General features: G+C 37.1%; 1 pseudogene; it reads left to right on the plus strand.

The window, feature by feature from the left end:
• LOC142344810 (serine/threonine-protein kinase MAK-like) overlaps window positions 1-19,767 on the plus strand; it is a 59,558-nt pseudogene extending 39,791 nt beyond the window's left edge.
• The last annotated feature ends 870 nt before the right edge of the window (window positions 19,768-20,637 follow it).

Here is a 20,637-nt window from a genome sequence, read left to right on the forward strand (position 1 = left end):
AATTGCTCCACGCATTGAATTACGCAATGTAGTGAATACAGCCAATGTCAAAAGAGCAAAATCAAAAGAAACGGGTTAAACCGATAAGGCGCGGTCATTAAGTCCTAGTGCATTAGGTTATCAAAGTTCATTAGAGCGATTGCTAGCTGATATTAGTATTAAAATTAATACCCTTCAGTTTAGAAGCTGAAGTAAGTATAGGTTTAGAATCTAACTGAAACTGCGCACTGAATTGGAACAGTTTTCGAAACTTAGGAAAATTTCACTTTCAATCTCTTTTTTTTCTTTTCCTGTTTCAATCCCGATGTGCGTCTAGCGTTTCAACGGCGGCTATTTTCCAGCAATCTGTCGGCTATGTTTAGCATATTATCAATTGTCACGCCCCTATTTCGTTCCTTATAGTTACGTGATGATATTCCTTAAAATATCCATAATTAAGTGCTTTATATTAATTAATATTCAGTTAGTTTCAAGGCCATATATAGCCAGTATTTCCATCTAAGCCTGTAACCTCTAATTTGTTTATGTTTACGAGAAACAACCGCAGATTGACAGTTTTACTAGCAAACACTTCAAGTGCCTAAAAGCCTCAATATTTACTTTTTTGAGTTTCTTGAAGATAAATTCACATAATCAGTAAATAACTTCATGAGAAATTATGTACTTGGTGAAGTAATTATTCTGATAAAGTAGGTGCTAATACGGAATTGTATATGTACTGAACAAACACCAAGAGACGTACAAAAGCCGGAAATTGCCCTACTTGAAAATCAGTAAATATTTGCGAAGGACCAATACAACTCAAGGCACAATCATGCGGAACCCACTATCACCAGAACACCGGAGAACCAGCCTAAAAATCAGTTGCCTATCATCTTATAAAACTTGATAAACTTGAGAAACTTCTTGCTAAAGTTATTGAATAATTATTGCTAAAATTAATTAAAGATTGAACTGGAAATTCTCTTGAAAACCTCCAAGTTTGGTAAACTTAGTTACAGAAGAAATAGCGACTAACTAAACACTAAAATGCAAGGCAAACTAGTGGATATATCACGCATCCGAACCGCTCAATAAAAGGCTATTACTAGCTAATTTTATTCAAAATATATCTGCTAAAAATCGTACTGTGAAACACCAAAATAAGTCCTTGTAAAATGGCAATTATTCAAGTTAATTACCCCTCATATAAACCTCAATAACACCACGAGGAACACTACTAAAAATCAGTGCGTAACATGGTGCCAGGATTTATTAACTGTTTTTCAGTTTAACGGACCAATAATTCGATTAATTCCTTGATATTTTCGATATTTCCTTTCTTTATTCTGCTGTTTTCTTTCTTCTCTTCTTCTTCATTACCTTAAGAGCCTCCAATCATCCAGAACCACATCCAGCACTTCCTTTCCGAGCAAGATGATAACACAAAAAGCAGTAACAAAGGAAAGAATGGGTGGAAACTGTGTTTGTATCTCTGTGGACTAAATGCAACGGCAATGCAAAAGTGTTTGAGTGCACAATAACTGGAACAAACTCAACCACAGCCGCCACAACGGACAAAAACAACACAGGGTATTTGCAAACGAGGATATTGTGAGTAAATGAATTTGTAAAATTAATTTTGGTGCTTTATTTATGTCAATTTATAAAGAACAAATTCTCCCCGCTATTAATAATTGCCGAGCTTCCCCCAATTTTGTTGAACATATTGAAGGAAACCACATTAATTACACCCAAAACAACAGTAAAACGCAAGCTCAGATAGTAACCGCTTTCTACTCTTCATTTTATAAGTCCATTGTAATTTATGTGCTAGATAAAGATGATAAACGTGTTGCAATTTATTGGACAGCAAAAAGTCTAAATCAAAAAGTTCGCAAATTTGGCCTTATTCGTAACAAACTTCAATCTGACAGAGATATTAACCTTGATAACATCATCACTGATTATCAGATAACATCAGAATAATAAATTACTGAAACCATCACTTAATTATTAACTAAAAAGAGGGCAAAACAAAGTTTAAACAAAAAATAAAAAACAATCATATTTTATTTCCCCGCCCAGCTCCGGAGGTTAATGAATCAAACAGTGACTTCGGCCAATTATGCTGTTGCCTATTTGAGTGCAGCTTCCACAAGGCCTGTGCGGTCGTGGTCCCCACGAATTTTCCTAAACTAAGGGGCACTCTTTAGAGGTGAGACTTCGGCGGCCCATACGGCTTCAACGATATAAGTCTGACGATTCGACCGGAGCTTTAGGAATAGGCTTATAAGCAGCCCTTCTTTATTACTTTCTGAACGAATGGTTTCAGTAGTTTCTTTTCTGATATTCTTGTGCTATTCATTTAACTGTTTTCATCTCTTAAAGCCCCTTAATCTCTCCATTAAGTTAAGTTAAGTGTGCTATTTAATACTTTAGAACGAAAGTAAGACTGATTGAACGAAAAGTATATAATCTAATCGGGTAAAAAGCAAAATGGCAACGCGCAGATCAACATCACGCCTTTTTCCGGATCAGAAACGGACAATTTTAACGAGTTTGAACAACTAATAACAGGTGCAATCGGAGTTGCAGCAATCGCAAACGCGCAACAAGCGAACTTTCTGCAATTACATTTAAAAGGAGACGCTTTACGATACTTCTTAACCCTACCAGAGGCTACCAGACTAGTCTTCGAAGACAGTATAATAGCTCTAAGAAATAGATTCACGCAGGATGACTTGAGAGAGATCAGAATTATAAAGTTAGAGAATCAAAAGTTTAATCCAAAAACAGACACTGTTAAAAATTTCTTAGTAAAGTTAAGAACTGAAGCCAATAAAGCATATCCAGCACCCGAAAATAGTAGTAGCGCCAGCTGGAGCAGGTGACCCAGAAGCTCGTAGATTCGAAAGAGAGACAGCAGCAAGAGATTCTGCCCTTCAGATGTCAGAAAATCGAAAAAATGAGCAAATAAAGCGCTTCTTTATTAAGTCTATGCCAAATTGGCTTAAGCCTAAGCTTCTAGAAAGGCCAGATACAGATACCATTGATCAATTATGCACCTTAGCTAGCCAACAAATTGCAATAAGGGAGATGTGTAACAGAGAAGAGTACTTTGACGACGGATTTAATGAAATAACGGAAACAAACACTGATAAAATGTTAAAAGCAATAACTGTTATTTCAAATAATCAAAAAGAACTTCAGCAGAAACTTGAGCAGAGAACAGCACCTAAAAATGAGCCACCAGAACAAGGCCCAGTAAATATTTTTACACCACATTATCCACAGCAAGTTTATAAACAAAGTTATAGACAAAATTTCCGCCCTCAATACCAAAATTATCGACCAAATTACCCTCAATACCAGTCTAATTATCGTCCAGTTCAACAAAATTATCGGCCCCAGCAACAGTATGCCCCTCGTGCTAATAATTACTGAGAGTTTAGACCACAATTTAATGCCCCTAGACCGTTTTATTATAACGAACAGCCACAAACTCGTAATTATTGGACCGAACCTTCAGACAGTCCCCCATTTATTCACCCATCTTATGTTAATAGACCTGTTTATCGGTTCCCAACAAAAAATACCCCTCAAAACCTTCTTAGACAGGGTATAGTTTACGATAGTCCAGTACACAACCGATATAACACTCAACAACCAAATCAGTTTAATCGTGCAAGTAACCCTCAAAATAGAAATATGAGAGGTATGAATTTCCCTTTTAATCAACAAAAAAACTAATAAAGCCACCCAACTTTAAAAAACAAAATAAAAATTATAAAAACTCAGTTAACCATTATAACGAAAGCACGTCTAGTCCTAGTTTAGATAAAGTAATAGAGCCAGTTTATAACAAAAGTAACAAAAAGCGTAGAAAACGCAAAAGTAATAATAATAAAAGTAAAGTTAATAATTCTGTGCAACTCCCAACACAAGTACCTCAATCCGCACCAAAGCCAACACCACATGTTCAGCAATTATTCAGCATTGTCCCACTTTTAGGCAGAACATTGTCCTATGTTAAAGTTAAATTTAATGGAGAATTAGAAAGACGCGCACTAGTCGATACAGGAGCATTTGCAAATGTGATAAGTCGTGAATTCTACAAGGAAATAATAAACACAAATATTAACTCAATAACAGAAATAGAAAAACCTGATCTAGATAAAGTTAAAATGGCAAACGGCAACATAGTTAAAATTGATAAAGCAATTAAAATTACATTTAAATTGGGCACACAAACATTTACAGAAGATTTCCTTGTATTAATTGTCACAACTCCCGTAATCCTAGGCAACCCATTCTTCGTTAAACATAAAGTTAGCATCTGCCCATGACAAAGTTACATTAAATTCCCTGATCAAACATTACAAATAAATGAAATAAAGCCAGAAAAGCAACCCAGAAGAGTTGTAAAACGAAAAAAATTCGGAGTTTATACACAGAAAAAGCAAGTCTTACAGCCAAACCAACAAGCAGTATTAGAATGCAAGCTTTACGATAAACTAGAATCTTTCACTGACCTCTGTGGGGTAATAATTCCAAACGAAATATTTGAAAAAGACAGTGAAGTAATATTAACATCCTGTTTAAGTAAAGTTGCTGAAAATAACATCCTGTACATCTATGTCCTGAACATAACTGATCACCCAATTACCATAAATAAAGGCGAAGAAATAGCCAAATTCTCGTTCTTAACGTCTGATCAAGCAGAAAAGTTGTTAGAAGTAGATCCTCAATTACTAAATGTAGCAAAAATGAGTGAAAATTATTTAACAGAAATAAATCAATTAATTCAAGTCACAGATACGCCAAAAAGAAAGGCCCAACCAGCGAAACCAGCACCAGAATATGAAAAACTATGGTTCCCAACGCCTGAAACGTGCCCAGATCCGACAAACTTGTCGCCCTTGCAGAGAGATATCTATGAGCAACTGCTAAAACTGCAAGAAATGGAGAAATTAGATCCAAAGGGTAATAATCAGGATAAAATAACATTTTTGAGCAAGTTTCCGTGGGAAAAATCAGCCCTCAATGATGAGCAAAAAGCAGTAGTAGGTGAACTACTAGTTGAATTCAGTGATATTTTTGCGAAACACAGATTTGACGTTGGATATAATACAGATTTAAAAATAAAGTTAACTCCAGAAAGAAGCATACCAATTTACGAACAAGGCCCTCCAACACCCGTCCATTTGAGAAATGAGCTACAAGTAGAGCTCGCACTAATGCATTATTACGGACTGATAACAACTTTGTCTCAATCAAGATATAGTAGTCCACTTTTCGCACAACGAAAGAATTCAGGAAGACTTAGGCTATTAATTGACTTGAGAAAAGTAAACCACTTGTTGAAAAATGACTACGTGAATACGAATTTCCCGATTTCAAACATGAGTGACGCAATAAACTACTTTGCCGGAAAAAAATTGTTTACGAAACTTGACTGTTCTCAAGCATACCACTGTGTGCAAATGGCAGATGATGTATCAGTGCAACTGCTAGCATTTAACTTTGCTTCGAGAACCTATGCATATAAATGTCTTGCACAAGGATTGAATAAGTCAGTAACAGGATTTAGTTCCTTTATTAGACATTACTTGGACCCATGCTTAGCTTCAGGAAATTGTACCCAGTTTATGGATGATATAGGAAATGCAGTAACAAATTTTGAACAATTGGTACCCTCTTTACGAGAAATCTTTACATGTATACGTCAATCCGGACTGAAACTGTCGCCCGAAAAGTGTGAAATAGCAACCGATACAATGAAATTCCTTGGAAATAACATCAGTGCAGAAGTAATATCACCAGAAAAATCAAAAATCACGAAATTTCTTGATAAATTTAAAATGCCGAAAACAACAAAGCAAGTAAAACGATTAATTGGCTTCACGCAATTCTTCCGTAATTACATACCTAATCTAGGTGAGAAACTAATGTCCTTTTACAAGCTCCTGAAGAAGGATGCAGTAATAGAAACCACAGAAGAACATGTAAAAGCATTAGAAGTAATAAAGAAGGATCTAATGGAAGCAACAAATGTAACATTGCGATTGCCAAAACCAGGTCTACAGTATGTAATTCTTTGCGACGCTAGTTACCACGGTGCAGGTTTTGTACTAATGGTGGAAGACTACGTAAACGAAACAGGAAAGAAAGAAAAGAAAACATACGCTCCCGTATCGTTTGGATCGCATTTGTTTAATGCTACGCAATTAAAGTTCTCAATTTACTACAAAGAGTTCCTAGCTTTGTACTATGCACTGGACTACTTTTCACACTACATTTGGGGATCAAGCAAACAAGTAATTATACTCACCGACAACAAAAGCCTTACACAATTCTTTCAGTCAAAAGTAATACCGCCATCTCTTTGGAATTGTTTAGACAGAATACTCGCCTTTAATATAGTAATTGCTCACATTCCTGGACGCGCTAATTACGCAGCGGATTTTCTCTCGCGAATGGAGAATGACAAATCAGCAACAATGTCTTTAAAGTTAACAGATAGAATTCCAGTCAGAGAAATAGAAATTGATACAGAAGCACAAAATCCTGATGTTGAACTGAACGTATTATTTGATATTGACAATTTTGACGACGAAGCTAACAACGCTGAACTAGACGTCCTTAAAAAACTTGGAGTGTATGAAGATTATAAAAAGAAACAAAGTAATTCCCCAATCACAGAAATACAAGGGCTATTAAAACTTAAAAGAAAAACAGAAATAAATTCAATTGAGTACCCAAATCCATTAGATGAATTCCCAGATCTTACAGACAGCTTAATTAGCCTTAACTTAGCAGATGAGCAGCAAAAAGATGCAGACATTAGAACAGTAATAAGCTGGATTCAACAAAATAATCAACAACCTGACTTAAAGTATGCTACAACAAGCTTAAAAAAGTATCACAAGCACTTAAACAGATTACTTGAAGGGAATGTCTTATACCGGATTTTTTATGATGATACTGGAAAAGTACTTCATAAACAATTCTGTGTACCTAAGCATTTATGGAAAGAGACTATATATGGGCTCCATAATTCACAAACAGCAGGTCACTTAGGCACCAAAGCAACGATTCAGGAATTTAGAAAGCGATTTTATTATCCAGGTTTCACCGAACATTTCATTAGCTTCATCAAAAACTGCCTTTTTTGTCTACAATTGAACAGAGTACCAAAAAGCCATATTACACCAAAGTTACAACCAGTCAGTTCACTACAATCATATCCAGGAGATATGCTCCAAATTGATTTAGTAGGCCCCCTAAAGTCATCTCAGTATAAGTATGTTTTGAGTGCAATAGATGTCTTCACAAAGTACCTATTCGCAGTTCCATTAACAAATGGATATGCCGACACAGTAGCCCGAGAACTAGTAAAGGTGTTCTTCCAACACAGCTACATTCCTCAAACAATACTTAGTGACTTAGGAACTAACTTTACTTCTGAATTAATGTCAGAATTAGCAAGTTTACTAGAAGTAAAGTTAAAACATGCCTCACTAAAGCACCCTCAGACTATTGGAGCAGTAGAACGATCTCACGGACCACTGAAACGAATTCTGAAACTTAATACAGAAGAACAATGGAAAGACTGGCATAAATATGTTCCTCTTGCAACCTTTATTCATAATACTTCATATCATTCAGCAACAAATTGTTGTCCTTCAACTCTATTCCATGGCAGAGAACCCATAAAACCCCTTGACATACGGTTCTCCAGAAAAGTAATGGATGCAGTAGCAGTAAATTCTGATTTTGTTAATGAACTGCAAGACGCCATGATGCAAAAGTATGGAGAAAACAAAGAAAAATTAACGACTGCTTACCTGAAGTACAAAAAGTATTATGATCAAAAAGCATCAGCTAAACCGATTCTAGAGAAATCATTCTGTTTACTTTTGAATCCTAAGTTACTAGAACAATCAACAGTAATATCTTCCCAAGTACAGAAATGGCTCCCGCTATATAAAGTGGAAAAAGCCCTTACTGATTCTAATTACATCATTCGAAAAGTAAATACGAATTACACCCAATGTGTTCATCGAATCAGATTGAAACCAATCCAACCAAGTGAAACTCCTGAAGACCTCGAAGTCATCAACCCAGTAAACTTTCAACCTGATCCATCTAGAAGACAACACATGGAGCCAGAGCTTTTTGATAAACACATTCCAGAACTGATAAATGAACAAGAAAAGGAAACAAAACAAGCTACAAAAGAGAAACAAGATACAGTCAGAGTGACCATAAATGTTCCCCTAGGTGGACCATTAGCAGGACCAGCAGTAGCAGCACCTCCAGCAGCCCCACCGGCCCCTCCAAGGGTAGTAGCACCAGCAGTTAGACCACGAACTGCCCCAGTTCATCTTCCAGTATTCGACTCCTCAAGTTCAGGTGACGCAATCCCAAATCTTTTGGATGAAAATAGTAGTTCAGACGAAAATTTAGCTGAACTAAATCTGGACGCAGAGCAAATTGCCCGAATACCAGTTAATCCGTTAATTGCTGACGAAATTAGACAGCAAGAACCAGAAGTTCGCGTTCCTCTTGTATCATCCTCATCAGACGATGAAATGTTTTTACCAGCTCAACAGCCACAGCCGTCAATAGTACCACTTGATATTGAATCGCCTCCAGAAACACACGAAGAACCATATGCTCTAACTGATTGAAAAATAAGAGCGCGACCTTATAATCCTAAACGAAAACCAGAGAAAAGTGCATTCAAACCACTAGACTACCAACGGCGAAAAAATGTACGCGGATTTAAATTTGATAGAGAAATAATGTTGCATAAAGAAGATAGAACAAACCCTTACCTAACCAACCAAGTTAGAAGAACAGGCAGTCCTAGACCAAAAAATGCACGTGCCAGACTGGAACAAGAAGAAAAACGTGAAGCAATAAAAGCATCAGCACAAGCAGCACAACAGTCAAATACACCAAGCAGAGAGACAAAACTAGATCAAGTTCGAGCAAGTATAGCAAAATATTCAGGGAGAACGCCCAGCAGTTCAGCAAATAAACCAGTTACTAGATCTCAATCAAAAAAATCTTCACCAGGCTCATCTAATCAAAATTTAAACCATTTTAGTCAAGAAATAAATGCAACATATCTAAGTTCTCCAACAGATATCTTATATTCACCACACTCTTTTGCACACTGTATATCAGCAGACCTTGCAATGGCAAAGGGATTAGCCCGACAAGTCAAAAGCTGGTACCCAATAGCCCCAAGTGCAATTAGACTTAGATATCCACCTGATATCGGCTCAGTTTTAATTTACTTCGACCCCATTTCCGAACGTTATATCTTCAGTTTAGTTACAAAATTCAGATACTACCACAAACCAACTTACGAATCTGTATTAGCAAGTCTCTATGAGCTGAGAGAAATAGTAATAGATGCAGGAATTTCACACTTAAGTCTTCCAAAACTCGCCAGTGGCTATGATAAATTAGATTTTAACATCATTTTTGAGCTTATATGCCAAGTCTTCGACCCTCTACCCATAACCATCTATATCCATTAGTATGTACAGACCCAGTACAGTCCAGCAGTACCCTTCATCCGCCCCAAAAACCCAACAAGCCTGAGCAAATTAGCCCTAAAGTCCAAAAATCGCCAAAAATTCGAAAAATTTTGACCCCAAATCCTAGTTATTTTGATATATCTCCAAAACTACTTGTCCGAACCTGGATTAACCTATTGTTCTGAAAAGCCCTCATCCAGTAGAAGCGCTTCCAGCCTTTATTGACCCCATTCGACTCGTTCTAAGTACCAAAAACTTAGTCTAAAATTGACCCTTCCGAAAATCCTAGGTTCAACTCAGAAAAACAGTCATAAAATTGTGAAAAATGCCCCGATCATTCCACATTTTTGCGCAGCAGCATTTTTCAAGCCGAGGAACCGAAATGCAAATTTTGAAGCGATTTGGAGAACTTTAAAAATTGAGTGACGCTGGAGCCCTCAATTTTTGACACTTTTCGAATCCGCTCGAATTCAATGATAACTCCCACAAAAAACACCCAATTGACCCATTTTATAGCCCTAGACCATCCTACTGCTCACGCTTGACATCCCAGTACCCAAAAATCCCGTCAAAAATCAATAAAAGTTGAGTTATGACAAAAATACCGAACCCTACCAAAGTGTGCTAAAATTGATTAAAATGTAGTGTAAATTATACCCCAAAAATATGCCAAAAACTGTCCCAAATGCCTCCAGCAGCTACTCCCAGCTGCCACCCACATGGTACAACCTCAAACAACCGTTAAAACCCAATATTTCCAAGTATATGTTGAAAAATGACGAAAAAACGAAAAATACGCTTCTGCTTCAAGCCTCCGCTTCAAAAATTTTGTCATTTTATTCTCCACCTGACCCGATAAAAGCCACCTATACCCCCTACAACCCCCACTAGTGTAAACCCCCACTAGCCTTGTTCACCATAAAAACCAGTCCCAGCTCACCCTAGTATCAACCATGAAGACTTAAACCCAAATAAGCTCTGAAATTGCCACAAATTTGTCAGGAAAAATCCAGTTATTTCCCACTAGAGTCAAAAATATTAACTTCTGACAAAAATTAACCATACCATCAGCACTCTCACATCTATATCTCTCAGAATATGCACTCCCAGCCCCCTCGTGCCAATACAAGCTGAGAAAAGACTGCCAAAGTAACGAAAATCACAAAAAATCGAGTGTAATTTCCAGAAAAAGTGATCAAAAATGCATCTTAATACCCGAATATGCCCAATTTTATTGTTAATTCAGTTAGCCCTACTCATGAGCAGTCCAACCATAGCAATATCAATCTTTTTGAACAAGTTTTTCATAACCTCATAGCCAATAACCTATCCCCTATCTGGGCCTTTTCAAAAAACCCAGGTTCACCGCAGCAAAAACGTTATAACTCGCGAAAAAACAGTTGAAACTGCCCAAACTTTTGCGCTGCAGGGTTTTTTGAGCCGATAAAGCGATTCACCAGTTTTGAGCTCAATCGAAGCATTTTAAAAATTGAGTGACGCTGGGCCCCTCAATTTTGGAGACTTTTTGAAAATTCACGCACATGTTCATAAAATCCAAAATATTGATCAAAAAGCCGATATTATTAGCTTAAAACATCCGCATGCTCAAGCTCTACACGCTCATATCAAAAATATTGAAAATTGTTAAGTAAAATGTTGAAATAATAGTAAAAAAAATGAAGCCTACCAAACTCTTCTCAAATTTGTCAAAACAGAGCCAGATTTAGATCAGTAAAATAGTATCAAATAGCCGAATTATGAGCCCATATCCAATATTCAGCCTCCCTAGTAGTTGTCTAAGCCTAATAAATCCATACAATCGCATAGAAATTCATAAATGTTGAAAAAAGTGAAAAAATCGAAATTTGCACATATTTCACAAAATTTGTTCCGAAATTCTAAAGTGAAAAACTCAATATATTATAGTCAAATAATGCATTAAACCACACCAATAGCTGCCATCAACATAGTACTCACTAGTATGACCCACAATTACCGCCAAAAATCAATCATCTTCAATCCATGTCAACTTATGCACAAAACATGACGCATCACAAGTAAAAATTCAGTAAATTTCACAGAAAATCTGGCATAAAACCTAAGTTAATCAACTCCAAACCTACCAAAATGCTACCTCTGATAGCCACAGATATCAATAACAACAGTTAGCACCTGATTTAGGCCACTAGAGAATCACCAGACTGACACATGTCTCGAAGAAGCTCAATTAGTGGAAAAATCATGCTTGAAAATTAGCATTTTGGACGCAAAAATCAATGTTCTGACCCGATAAATAGCTTCAAACCCTATAATTCAGTAACATACATTAGTACCAAGCACAGGCAGTACCATTTTAACCATTCAATACCGATAATGTATGAGCAGTGACGACTTATTCAGACCGAAATTTCATGATTCAAAAATAGCCAGGTTCAGATCACAAAAACAATCATAACTTTCCGAAAAATGCTTAAATTGCGCCAAATTTTTGCGCTGCAGGGTTTTTTAAGCCACTGAAGCGATCTGTCAATTTTGAGCCCGATCGGAGCAATTTAAAAATTGAGTGACGCTGGAGCCCTCAATTTTTCGCATTTTTCGTTTTTTCAGACATCAGTAAAAAAGTTGACCCAAAAGTGTCCAAAAACCTGAATTTATTGCATAGTTATTCCCCACCGATGTCTACTGAGTGGGCCAAGCCAAAAAATTTGCCCAAAGTTCAATAAAAATTGAAGAATTCACATATTTACCACACCAGCCCTGATGCGGAAAAATCACCAAAATTACGAAAAAATTTCATGTGAAAATTAGTACCAAATACTCTTCCAAACCAGTTCAAATTACACACAAGTGCTGCTAACAACCAGATTAAGTATCTAGAACCATTAGAACCAGTCTATGATCAATAATTGACAAGTAAATTAAAGTTAATGCCCAAAAATCAAAAAAGTTGTTATGTCACCAAAATTTCACTTTCACAAATATGTTATTATAAAGTCACACACTGCAATTAAAATGTTACCACATGCTCACACACTTCACAGCTGCTAGGTCCAACATTCTAATCCAATTAACAAAGCTACAATTGACAAATAATAGGTAAAAACTCACCTATAGATGAAACTAAACTACATGATGAATATAATTGCACCGACACTAGTCAATTCTCATCGGCGCTATCCTCAGCTACGGTACCATGACCACTAGTACACTGACCAGACTGACCTCTTGTCCTAGTAGAACGAGTCACGTACCGCTCAGCATCGTCCAACCTGTTTAAATGTCAATATAATACACGAAAAGCCTCAAAAATATATGAAAAACACGATAAATATTCACAAAAACAGTTAAATACTCACTTTGGAAAGTCCACAATTGGCTCACAATGGTACCGATACTCATTGTCGATGAACTTCCCGATGCACTGGATCAGTACAGCAGGAGCGGTGGTTTTAGCATTGATTGAATGCCTGTAACACACCCAGCCGCCCCCCATTTCCTCAGTATACTGCCAATAAATATTGACGTTGCATCCCAGGAAAGAAGCCATACCGACAAACTAAACAACAAAACCTCAAAGAGTACCTACCTACACATGCACATATCAAAATTAACAGTAATTACGACAAAACTTTACCCAGAACTCGGCCAACGACCCATTATCTTCACTCTCAGCAATCTCATACTCCGACACAAAGTACCCTAACTGGTCCTTTACAAGCTCAGAGAACCCAGCCGAACGCATCTTGGCCACAATAGCCAAGCGTAGAGCGCGAACATTATGCTTGGGAACTTTCTTGTCTGCAACAAACCAAACAAATGTGAATTAAAGTAATAAAACTTAGTGAAAATTGCGACAAAACACAACAAATACCTGACTTCCGACCAGTTAAAGTGTAGTACAGAGCACTGAGAGCACACAGACCACCAACTTCGGCCCTCACACCAGCCGCACCAAGCAACTTTGGAGTTTTAAATGACACTATGTCCACATGCTCAGCATAAATGTCATTGTAAAACTCGTACCCCAATTCGGCACACACGTTTGCGCGCAGATTTGCACGGAAAAAAGTGCAATGCACCTCTTTGCCATGCATCTTCTTCACAAAACATTGCACACACTCACGACTAGCTCTAAACAATAAGCATACACCACTCCACAATTAATAATACATGTAACAAACTAAAGAAAAACAAATAAAAATATCAATAAATATTATAAATATATGCAATTACCTCTCAACAGCGGCCTGCAATCCCCCCATCGACCGTGGAAAGAAGAACCCAGCAGCTTTCAGGCGATCGACTTGTGACCTCACACGAGTAATGTGCTTTGCAGAAGCACTAAACCCGACATGAAGCGAAGCCAACTCCTGAGACACCATCTGCTGAGTTGGAATTTCCTTCTCCTGAACTTGCATCTCGCTGCCCACCTTCACTTCCACTTTGTACATCAACACCTCCCGATTTACGGCCAATTCTGATGTTCCCACGTTCTTTGTCCCCAGTACCATATGTTCTGCTTTGTCCCGATAAGCTCGTCGCTCCTCAGATGACCGAACAAATGATGGATACATCCATTCAGACTGAGTCAACGACTTGCTTCGCAAGAAAGTCAGAAAATCCTCATACTGGGCAACATCCATGATTCACAATAACTATCTGAAAGTTTCAAAATTGAGTCAAACTAGTTATTAAGCAAGCAGAAAGTTAACGTGTTAAGTCAAAAATGAACAATCACAGGAATGAAAACACACAAACAGAACAAATTATGCAATAAATGCCAAGGACGTTTAAATACCATGCTATAACGACCGCTACTAGTTAAATAACACATGCCGCAAAACACACAACAACGCTCTGAACATACAATTACACCCTTCACTAGCATTCACTTATTTACTACGCCTCTCTAGTTCTTCCTTTTGTCCCCTACTTATATCCTCAACCCCCCCACAAAACAAGTCTTGATATATTAATTACTACCATATTACTAGCACCATGTACGAAGTATATTAGTAGCACCAGTCAATTTTACATGTAAAACTACAATATTAAAGTCAGTCCTAATAGTCCTTACACAGTTATATTAATATTAATATTACACAATATTACAACTATTAATATAGTTAAATAAAATAAAAATAAATAATAAGTCACACTGAATCTTCCTCGACAGCCTCCCCTGATCTCCCAACTTCCCTCCTCCTCCTCCTCCTTCGATTTGCCCACACTCCCAACAATCCAGATACTAATGATAATAATAAAAAGAATACTAATATAATAATAATCCACCACTCAGTCCCGCCACCACTCCCATTATCAATAACTATATCATCTACTGCTGTCATATTGCACTTTGGATGTTTCAATCTTGACCAGTGAACAGCGTTCCTTCCAACAAACCTGGTCCTATTCACACAGCACCCAATAATTATGGCAGAAACAGTGATATTAAAGCACATGGTGCAATATTGTGGGCAAAATAATCTGAAAAACTCGAAAAAACATGTAAAGACTGCATAATTCGACCCCCCCAACCACTACCCCCATCATCACACACCCATCATTCAACCAAATAACCACACGTCAACATGTTTAAACACCATATTCAGTAGTAATATCAATAAATACACACATCAGCACACATCACCTAAAAGTAAAGTACACCTGAAATAAATAAACATCACATAAACAAGTGCCATATTGAGAAAACTAGATCTAGAAGCCCGAGTAAAGTAACTAAATGAGCAAATAAACACCGGAAGACCAAATAGAGCCAGTTGAAACAATCAGAAGAACCACATCAGTAGAAGATTGTCCTGAAACATAGTCGATATTATTAAAATATGAAAATGTTACTCACAATTGTGTTGAATCTCTTACTTTTCGGCCCCACTTTTGAAACTCCGATCAATACAGAAGCAGCTCTGGATAAAGGCATCATCTTCCATAAAGAAGGAAAGATTCTGATTACCGAAAAGTTCATAAATGTGGAATTTTTAGTACCGTTTCCTCGCTATAATTTCACTATCAGACAACAAGTAGAGACTCTACTTAGTGAACTCTCGAAAAAATGGATCACGCAATCGGAATTTTGCAACCTTACCCACAGCACTACTTACCGGAACCAAACAGCTTCCTTCAATGTTGATTGGCTTTACGCAAAAATACTCAATGAAACAATAGAAGCCGAAATTGAAGTCCTTAAATTACGCAACGAGACTGAAAAATTCCTTACCAGAGTCGAAGAAGACTCTCACAATCGACAAAAACGAGCCGCCCCGCTTGCAATCGCAGCTGCAGTCGCTGGAATTGGACTCTTTGGTCCAGGAATTGCAATGAGTAGCGGAGGATGCGGTGGAATTACAGGAATTTTCGGATCTTGTCAGCGAACGTCCCAAAATGCTGAGAACATCGACAGATTAGCCAGCAGTTTCAACAGCCTCAATGACTATGTAATGGAAATCGGCGCACAAACCGATGAGAAATTCTTCCTAGTTGCTGACGAACTTGCAAAGGTTTACAAAGTTCAAAACGAAATGCAAGAAAACCAGAACAGAAACTGGAAACTAGTAGAGGAACAGTTTGCAATTATAGATCACAATCTGAACGCACTAGCAACCTGCATGGAAATCCAATTATCACAGCAACAATTGAATTTTAACTTTGATACAGCAGCTTCATTACTTCTCACTCTTTATGCAGATATTAAAAGTTACAGAGCAGCCTTATATTCTTTTCGCATTAATGTTATAAATGCCATTCCTACTTTGCTTGACAAACGTCTTCCAATCTCCTTAGTGCCTCGTAAATCTTTGATAAAGATCCTTGATTCAGTCCATGATAGCCAAAAGAACGCCCCAGATCGTCTAACTTTGGCAATACCCATGACTGACATACTTTCGTACTACGCTGCGAAATTAGTACAAGAGATTTCGACAGTTGAAACAGTTGAAGACGGACTTTTACTGACACTAGCCATTCCCCTAGCCTCTAGCCAGACAGTGTTCGAAGTTTATCGTGCAATAGTAATCCCTATGCCTCAGAAGGACTCCGTAGACGCCTTACGATATGTAATAGAGGGAGAGTACTTAGCAATCTCAGAAGGACAGATGGAAACCACAGTACTGACGAAAGCTCAGTATGACAACTGTCTTGGATCGCCACGATACAGAATCTGTCATGAGACAATGGAAACCCACCTTGGATTCCCTCGTGTCTAGCAACCCTCAAGTTTCACCACACAATCTCAGCATTGAAAGTATGTGATACAGAGAAGGTTGTGTTACCCAACCCTGAACGAGCACAGAACCTTGGATATGGAATTTGGCTCCTAACATCAGCTTCAAGTGATTATACCCTTAGTGAGATTGGTACGGATGAAAATGGCCGACACATCAATGTTCCTCACAAAGGTTGTAACATCTGTTTAGTCACATTAAAATGTGGACATACAATGTTCAGTGACAACATTAAGATTCGAGCTGATTTACAAAGTTGTCAGTACCTTCCAGCAACCAGAATTAATGTTAAATTACCAGACCCACTTGCCCATTTAATTGATTCAGTGCCTAATATACATGAACTTCCGAAATATGACTCTCCCACTGAAGCAAATCTCGATTTATTGAAGAAAGTTAAAACGGAATTTATTTACTCGAACAGAAAATTATCAACAGAGTCACTAGATGCCATAGCAAAGCCAATTACCACTGAAATGAAGACATTCAAGCCAGCACTAATTGATAAACTTGAATCTTACGTACCGATCAAACTTTCCCTTTCATTAACCATTATTGTTTTTATCGGAAATCTAGCGTTACATATTCTCTTCATGTTCTTATACCATAAAGTAGCCTTTGTACGACGAATGGTACCAAATTTCATGAAGCTTAACGGAACCAATGTACCGCTAAACCCAGTAGTTTCCGTACCCAAACATCTGAAAGCAGATGTAGTCACAACTCTAGCCAAACAACTCAAGCAACCACCAACAGTCATTTCCCCAGAAGAACTTGGAACCCTCAAGCGACAACGACGAAATTCCATGCCTACAACTTCTACCATATCACTCAATACCATGGACCGATTTAACACAGATGACGAACTAGATCATCAAGCTAAACCCCGAGAGGAGAGCATGCTTTAAGCTCTTGAAAGTCTTATATAGTTTGACAAGTATTATTCTTTTAACAGTTAAAATATCTCTTCATTCAATAGGTTCTATAGGTTCTATAAATCAGTGCTCTTTCCATGAAAACAACTAGTGCTTTAAACCATTCATTCAACCAGTATCCTTCTTATCCTGCTTCTAACAGTTTAGAGCCATTATTCAAAGAAATAACCATGATTATTTCCAGTGCTAATTCAATGTCTCCTCTTAATCTTAACTTTAAACTTATGTCTTCACTCTTTACTCTGAAATTAGCGCATTTTCACATCTTTAACGTTCCTTCAAAGCTCTTAATCTTGTCTTAACCCTCTTTATTTTAACCTTGTCTTAACTTAAACTTTACTTCTCTTATCTTCTTTCATTGTCTTCAACTTAAATGCTTTCGTTCCAAACTATTTTCTAAGAAAACATAAATTGGGTGGCTCCAACAAAAATATGTTTATATCCTCATACTTGTGCAGATTATATGTTTTATAGAAAAATTGTAAAACCCCAGTTCTTTCACTAAAATTTTCATGGAAAATTTTCATAAAGTCGGGTAGTGTCACGCCCCTATTTCGTTCCTTATAGTTACGTCATGATATTCCTTAAAATATCCATAATTAAGTGCTTTATATTAATTAATATTCAGTTAGTTTCAAGGCCATATATAGCCAGTATTTCCATCTAAGCCTGTAACCTCTAATTTGTTTATGTTTACGAGAAACAACCGCAGATTGACAGTTTTACTAGCAAACACTTCAAGTGCCTAAAAGCCTCAATATTTACTTTTTTGAGTTTCTTGAAGATAAATTCACATAATCAGTAAATAACTTCATGAGAAATTTTGTACTTGGTGAAGTAATTATTCTGATAAAGTAGGTGCTAATACGGAATTGTATATGTACTGAACAAACACCAAGAGACGTACAAAAGCCGGAAATTGCCCTACTTGAAAATCAGTAAATATTTGCGAAGGACCAATACAACTCAAGGCACAATCATGCGGAACCCACTATCACCAGAACACCGGAGAACCAGCCTAAAAATCAGTTGCCTATCATCTTATAAAACTTGATAAACTTGAGAAACTTCTTGCTAAAGTTATTGAATAATTATTGCTAAAATTAATTAAAGATTGAACTGGAAATTCTCTTGAAAACCTCCAAGTTTGGTAAACTTAGTTACAGAAGAAATAGCGACTAACTAAACACTAAAATGCAAGGCAAACTAGTGGATATATCACGCATCCGAACCGCTCAATAAAAGGCTATTACTAGCTAATTTTATTCAAAATATATCTGCTAAAAATCGTACTGTGAAACACCAAAATAAGTCCTTGTAAAATGGCAATTATTCAAGTTAATTACCCCTCATATAAACCTCAATAACACCACGAGGAACACTACTAAAAATCAGTGCGTAACATCAATGTTAGTCCTTTATTACATTAGTCTCGAAAGCAAATATTGGAGAAAGCATAACTCTGAAAAAGAACACATTTATTGTTATAATTGTAACAAGCAGCATCTATAACCCCCCACATACAAAGTTCTAGGACTGTGGTGTGAAGGTTAACAAGCCAGAACACAGTTCTGGAGATAGGTGGTTCGAGTCCTCTGAACCCTCAGCAGTTAAGCTAATTAACGTTGCCTTAACAGTTGTCGGATGTTTGACACTTAGCTGCCAAGCTGAATTACAGCATCCTGTTGCCATTTTAGGGTTCCAGCAACGCAGGAGGGGTGGGTGGTCCTCACGGTTCACTTCAGTTGCCCTACCTGGCCAGCAACAACTACCAAGTGTCGTACCAAAGATATCAGAATGAACTGAAGAAGAAAACGACGACATTGCCACAATCAAACTTGCCTAAAATTGAGGGATAGATAGAAAAAGAGAACGATTGAAATCAAACGGAACTCCAAGATAGGATAGCACCTGTAGTGATTATAGATAGTAGTACGACGATGATTTAAATTCAACTCTTCAGTAAATTTTGTTGATATTTTGTTTCTATTTTAATTGCTCTATTTTTCTAAAAAACAAAATTGTAAATACGATTCATTCAAATTTGAGACCTGATCTTTTTTCACAGCGGATTTGTGAATAGAGATGTCAATTATTGGGTTTCAATTTTGGCATCTCAATTAACTGACATGTGAAAGGATGTATATCGAAAAATTACCCTCCGGTTTTTTTCTAAGCTGATGCTATGTCAAGTGTAATGACGCTTAAAGCAGAAACTCTTGCCTGGCGTTCTATTGATATTTCAGTATTTTTTGTCTCTAGTTCGCAACTAACGATGATTTTTGGTAGTCTAGATAACAGTTTTGTCAGTTTTTATTTTGTTAACTTTTCTTTTTTTCGCTCAGTTACAATGCTTCGGTTTGGTATACCACTTCTGCGACTCCTCGACAATCGCAACAATGAATTTTGGAGACCTGCTCATCACAACAACAGAAACCAAATGAGCCGCAGAAGCATGCTGGATTCCAAAATTTTGCACACAAGTTTCGACCTTAAATGGGAGTTTTTTTAGCCATAGTTTTTTCGGACAAAACTCTTTTGGTGAGTTGGTGCTCAAGTAAACTTATCTTCATTTGAATTCGGAAGCAATAGCTTGGTTAAGAAATCAAGATTAGTTTTCTCAACTTAATTTTTAGCCGGCTCAGTTGACATGTTAAAGTGATGGTGTGCATACGAAAAAGTTCATAATTGAAATTAGGGAATAACACTAAGGTTTTCATTTGTTCATATTTTTCCTTAAAAATGGACTTGTTTTGGGTTGATTGGTTATCATGTGCGCCAAGTTCATGGCAGTTTTTGAGTTTGTTCACGTTTTCACGTGAAGTTTTGAATTTAGCAGTACCATCAAATCAAATTAAAACATTCACTTCCGTTTGAAGATTTTTTTTGCAGTCAATGACTTCATTTGTGCAAGTTCCAGTAGAA

This window comes from Convolutriloba macropyga, chromosome 8 (genome assembly GCF_964194025.1).
Source record: "Convolutriloba macropyga chromosome 8, txConMacr16.3, whole genome shotgun sequence".
In the NCBI taxonomy this organism is placed as follows: Eukaryota; Metazoa; Xenacoelomorpha; order Acoela; family Convolutidae; genus Convolutriloba; species Convolutriloba macropyga.